General features: G+C 36.7%; 1 protein-coding gene across 1 annotated transcript in view; it reads left to right on the top strand.

Annotated features, from left to right (window-relative positions):
• Positions 1–501: 501 nt before the first annotated feature.
• LOC106873970 (uncharacterized) overlaps positions 502–6,111 on the top strand; it is a 25,080-nt gene continuing 19,470 nt past the window's right edge. The window contains exon 1 of the mRNA XM_014921517.2: positions 502–627. The gene's annotated coding sequence lies outside the window, so the exon portion shown is untranslated. The remainder of the gene's footprint in view (positions 628–6,111) is intronic.

The raw sequence follows: 6,111 nt of genomic DNA, 5'->3' as shown, positions 1-6,111 counted from the left end.
ATATATATGGTGATCCTTCGGTATTGGTCTACAGAGTAGACGGTGTCATTCACCCTCTTTGTCAGCTTTGCCTCTTTGTGTATGTCATGAGGGAAGTCTGTATGTGAGAGAGATTAAAAATTAGATAAGTTAAGGAGATTTTTATGTGTAAATACGTTTCAAAACTTTAAGGTTTTTTTGGAATTCGCCAAATAAGGGAATGTATGACAGATAACCTTTTGAATAACTCTGTGAAAACATTCCCATTAGTATTTTGGGAACTGGCTTGACATAATATTCTTCTAACCGTTGTTTATGTTGTCGGATAATTTTCCGTACACAACTCAAATTTCTAAATAATTACAGTTGTGACATTTTCTGACATTCATAGAAGTGAGGAAAATTTCTCAAGTGCGCTATGATTTTTTTATAGAGGCCGCTTTTAATGACAGCTATCAACACTTCTTGGTATGATTCAACTTTGATATACACAAGCGACCATAGCACATACATCAAATACCTTCACTCTCATAGTCCGTCAAAGCTGATCCCCAACGTCAAACAGCGAAGGGAAGAAATTAAATATTTTGATGCAGAATCCCAAAAGCTACAACAGCAGTGGTCCGTCTGGAAGAATAATGATTAAATGTAAGTAAAAAGAGAAACAGAAAGTTAGAGCAGCGAAGGTTTTTCACAGAGAGACGATAAACATAGGGATATGAGTTCGTATATTTTATTCATTTATAATCCTTGCTCTATCCAAATTGAAATAATTCCTGTCAAGCCGTCAACCTTCAGTCAATATCTACACAATTTGTGTCTAAACCACATTTTTGTTTGCAATTTGATAATTAGTATTTTGATCGGCGTTATGGGAAAGTGAGGGAAAAATAAAACCTCTGGTTAAATAACAGCAAATATGTTTTAAATATCAATGAAATCGACCGCTTTGGCCTTCTTCTGAAGCTACCGAAAACCCCCCTCATTGGGGTTAATTTCACAGCCAGACTAAATGCATGGATATGACTGCGTATTTTCTTTTATCTTTTAACCTACACTATATTGATACTGTAGTAAATTTCAAGTCCAACAATATAAAATTACTGTACTTGATAGCATTTAAGACGTACAATCTTATCGCGGGTGTTACGTTCCAGCCCATCTACCCAGCGATAGATGAAAATACGCGAAGTAGAAACAGTACTGTACTGTATATTTCATTATTATTATTTTTATAATTTATATATATTTATTTTATTATGAATGCGAAACAAACCGCGATATATGAACTGCGATATGGCGAGAGAGTACTGTACTTGGTTTTTTAAAAAAATCTCCCCAATTCCTGTATGTAAAGCTGGGTTTCCCATAAGTTTTAATGCACTGAAAACTATTTTCCCCGAATAAGATCTACTGAGATAAGGGTGCGTCTTTTATTCCATCACAGTATAATGGTTTCTAAAACAGGCAGAGCCATTTAATCGCTTCCAGTACGTGCCTGGTTTTTATTTCCTCAACTCGAAAAAGATGAAAAATACATTCCGACGAAATTTGAACGCAAAACGTGATAGGATGTAACTGAATACTGGAATGCATTTCATGAACTGATCTATGCGGTAGATGTGTACGGTCCATACATACATACGTACATACATACACACGCAGACATACATACACATATACACACATACATGCATACACATACATACATACATGCATGCATGCACACACAAAATCTTTGACTCTTATAATCAATGGCCCAGCAACAAAATTTGCTTTAATGGGTGCAATGTTAACATTAAAACAAATGCAGGTATAGTAATAATAATTTTTATAATTATGAGGGTCGGCTGAAATGTTCATAGGCTGAGCAAGACATTCTCATGGAATTTGACCAAATGAAGTCCGTTTTTTAACGTAGTTCCTCCTACTGTCCACACACTTCCATCGGTAGTTGCAGTGCTTGGATCGCACTGGTCAAGAAGCTATTCTGTTGGTCAAAATGGTCACCAACAGCAGATAAGATGTCATCATCACAGAGATACTGGTGCCCAGCTGAGTGTTTTTCTACGTTGGGAAACAGATGGAACCAAATTACTAACATAGGGAGGGGTGATCGACCAGTTCAAAGCCAGTCATGCACAGCAACCATTGAAACCAAGGACTTGTGTGCTGAAGCATTGTCCTAATGAAACAAGACCCCATTCATCGGTTTTTCTGGTTGTTTGGTCTTGGTAGCCTTTCATAACTGCCTCAGCAAGTTGGCATTGAACTTGCCATTCATGGTATGAACATTTTGAAGATAGTCAATGAACACAATATTTTTTGCATTAACGTATAGTATATGTATTAATGTGAAGTATATTATGGCAATGATGATGATGATGACGATGGATCAGTTGTAGTATTCGGAGAAAACGAAGAATGTGGATCGTTGGACAGTGAAGGGCTTTTCATAGGTCATCAATTGTGCTAGTTTTGAGGAGTGGCCATGCTGTTGTTGCTGTCTATATATACTTTAGATTTTGATAGTGACGATGCTTTAGTTCAGTAGTCTATCCTTCTAGAGAATTCCCTTGGGAATCTTTTCGAGAAGGAACCTAACTTCAAACCACTTTTTACAGATCAATTTTTAGACGTTATATTCTAAACCTGGCAAAATATGTAAGGGGTGAAAATTTTGATCTTGCACCTGCTAAAAATTTTAGTGAGTGCACTTGCAGCCCCTGCACTTTCTATTCGCAGGCCCTTGCTTATAATTCAAGTTCTGTTCATTTGTTTGTGTCTTCCACGATTTTATACTAAACTGTCTCTGGTATTCTTTTGCCTTGACTCGAAAAATCATAGAATCAAGAGAATTCGGTAGTTTCCGTGATCACGTGTTGTTTTGTCGACTGTCAGTTGACGTATCGAAGAAAAAGCTGATGGGTTGTGCATGTGTGCTTGTTCCTCTGTGTGTGTGTGTGTGCCTGTTCCTTTGTGTGTGTGTGTGTCTGTTCTGTTTTTATGTGTTTGTGTTGTGGAATGTAGATAAATATACACATACAGGAACAAGCATGCACACACACACAAACAAGAACAAGCACGCACACACACACACACAAGGAACAAGCGCAAACGCACACACATACACAGAGAAACAAGCACGCACTCACAACTCCTTAGCTTTCCCTTCCCATTCCGATATGTCAACTGACAGTTGAAAAGACAACACGTGATCACAGAAACTACCCAGTTCTCTTGTTATGATCTTTCGAGTCAAGGCGAAAGAATTCCCCTGACGATAAAATCTTTTATCCATGTAATCGTAGACATAAGCCTATACTAAATTCCAGTGCATTTCTGAGCTCTGGAAATCTTGAAGCAAAAGAATTTTGTTCTTTATTATATAAACAAACTCGTTGAAGAAACTTCTCTTCTTTGCTGACAATAATAAAATAATGATGCGCGTATCAGCAAGTCATATCGATGCGCGCGCACACACACACACACACACAGAGTGGGTGAGAAAAGGAAAAGTAACTTCCTTTGATGATAAGTTATACTTCATAACTTATATATTGTTATATTGTGTCTGTCTTCACAGATGTATTTCGTTTTTGGATTTGGTTTGCAGGATTCTTTATGTGTCGAAGCAAAAGAGAATGACTCTCCCCAGACACAACAGAATTCACAGATGTATATATAGATCTATATCCCTGTGTGTGTGTGTGTGTGTAAACATACAAACATATATATATATATATATATATATATATATATGACATCACGTGATAGTTGTATATGAATGTCTATATCACACAAGCGCTGTTTTTCATTCCCAGTCTTCTGTAGAAACATGTCTGGTCATGGGGAAATATCACCTTTGAAAGCAGTTGAGGATTGGCGACAGGAAGGGCATCCAACCGTAGAAAATTCACTTCGATAAAATTTCACCTGACCCACACAAGTATAGAAAAGTGGACGTTAAAACGTCTACTTTTTTATGCTCGCATGATGATGGTGATAATGATGAATAGAGAAAAGTTTCATTTTTACATATAACATTTTTATATTACAGTTGCATATTTTATATCAATCGTTACATATTACAGTCTTATGATGATGTAAGAGCACAACCAAAAACTTAAAATTCAAATAATCTACTTTTTTTTTATGCCAATAAATGTACAATTTTCTGTATTAGCTATATTTTCAAATTATGTTGGAAAGCTTGACACCAAAATAACACTAAACCATATCCAGAGTTGTTTCCCTGCTTAACTAATCCTCGGTTTTACTTTGCTCGTCTCTTATTTAAATAAATTTTGGAACTCCCTTGCTTTAAACATATACGTTTATATCTCCCCAGCTTGCAAAGAAATGATTTAAGGACAATATCGAAGCTATTAATGCTGCCAAAAATGCGAGAAAGCGATATAGTGGAACATCAGATTGTGAATAAATTAACATTAATTACTGATTATAAACTTGTTGCCAGTTCAAAAAAGGTTGCGACGGATTCCGTAGGAAGACCGTGCATATTTGAAATAGTAACAAGTTTGGGTTTTAATCACATCACTGCATTCAGTTCGTGAAATTGCTAGTTTCAAACATCGTCACGGGTGGAGATGAACGGGAATAGTCGATTATATCTACCCCAGGACTCATATAGTATTTTATTTTATCGATGTGAGAGGTGGGTAGGAAGCAAAGCTGAACCTCATCAGGATTTGAACTCAGAACTTTAAAGACTGGAAGAAATCCCATAAGGAATCCAGCCAACCCACCAGTCTATTAATATTTCTTCTTACAAGAGGCACAAGACCTGAAATTGCTTGGAGGAAGTAAGGGGATGTCGATTACATCGACCCTAGCACTCGACTGGTACTTATTTTATCGATTCCGAGAGGATGAAAGGCAAAGTCGACCTCGACGGAATTTGAATTCAGAACGTAAAGTCGAAAGAAATACTGAAAAACGTTTTGTTCGGTGCGCTAACGATTCTACCAGCTCGCTGCCTCCACCACCCTATTAATATCGATTAATGAAAGTATTTTAAGAATATTACTGCAGACTCAGCATTACTAGACTGAGAGAGAGAGTGGGGGGAGAAGTGGTGAAGACAGAAGACAACCATGTTTTTAATTTCATTTTCACGCTTTGTAAACTCATATTCCATCGGGATTTAATTTTGCTTTTCACAACACTGTGATCGATCAAATACATATCAATTACATATTGAATATTGATTCAATCGTTTCTCTCCATTCCTGCCAATAGGAAGTCTTATGTCAATGTGAGGAACTGATATTAGATATTATAAGCACTAGAGTAGAAAAAAGTAAAATGGTCGCGTAGATAAAATAGGTACTATTCAAGAAGAGTGGTCCCATTCAGAAGAGTGGTCTGTTAATAGCCCGAAAATATTTAGTAAACCAAAGTAATGAAATAATAAGTAATAAAATTTCTTCACCGTTGAAAAAGAAATATAAAATGATCACCAAAAGTTATTTCGTCAAGGGAGAAAACTCATAACTGATATATTTCTTGATACACTCCCCTGAAATTCAATATATGAATTGATTAATTTGATACGGAATGTATGCATAAGTTTGTTCATTTTAAATTATATTTCATTTCATACTTCGTTTGATTATGTGTATCGTAAACATTCAATGACAAATTTCTAATTCTCATAGCATTGTTTAAAACAGGAAAGTTACGTTATTGATATATGCTAATAATGAATAAAATGAGAGTGATTCAGCAGAACATTGGCAAATTTTTTCTCATCTGCTTCCCCTCTGACTAAATAAACCTGTCGCCTAGCTTTCCTTCCGGCAGTCTGATACAATTCCCTGCTACCACCGTTCTTCCAGTCCTTCCAAGCCTGTTTCTTTTGTCTAATAGGCCTGCCAACAACATTGTTCCACCACCACGTGATTTTGGGTCGAGAGGGGACTTTGCACCATCCACAGATCTGGTCAGTGGCCATCAGCAGGTTGTCCCGTAGAAACGTCCAGTTGTCTTCTACATTGTGTGAAGCTACATTCCCCTCTATTTCGTCGAGGGCTTCGAGTAATAAGTCTCTAAGCCTTTGACGAAATAGAGGGGGATATAGCTTTACACAATGTAGAAGACAACTGGAGG

Source organism: Octopus bimaculoides, chromosome 23 (genome assembly GCF_001194135.2).
Source record: "Octopus bimaculoides isolate UCB-OBI-ISO-001 chromosome 23, ASM119413v2, whole genome shotgun sequence".
NCBI lineage: Eukaryota > Metazoa > Mollusca > Cephalopoda > Octopoda > Octopodidae > Octopus > Octopus bimaculoides.
Note: the sequence above shows the minus strand (reverse complement) of the source record. Positions and strands in the feature narration are given on the sequence as shown.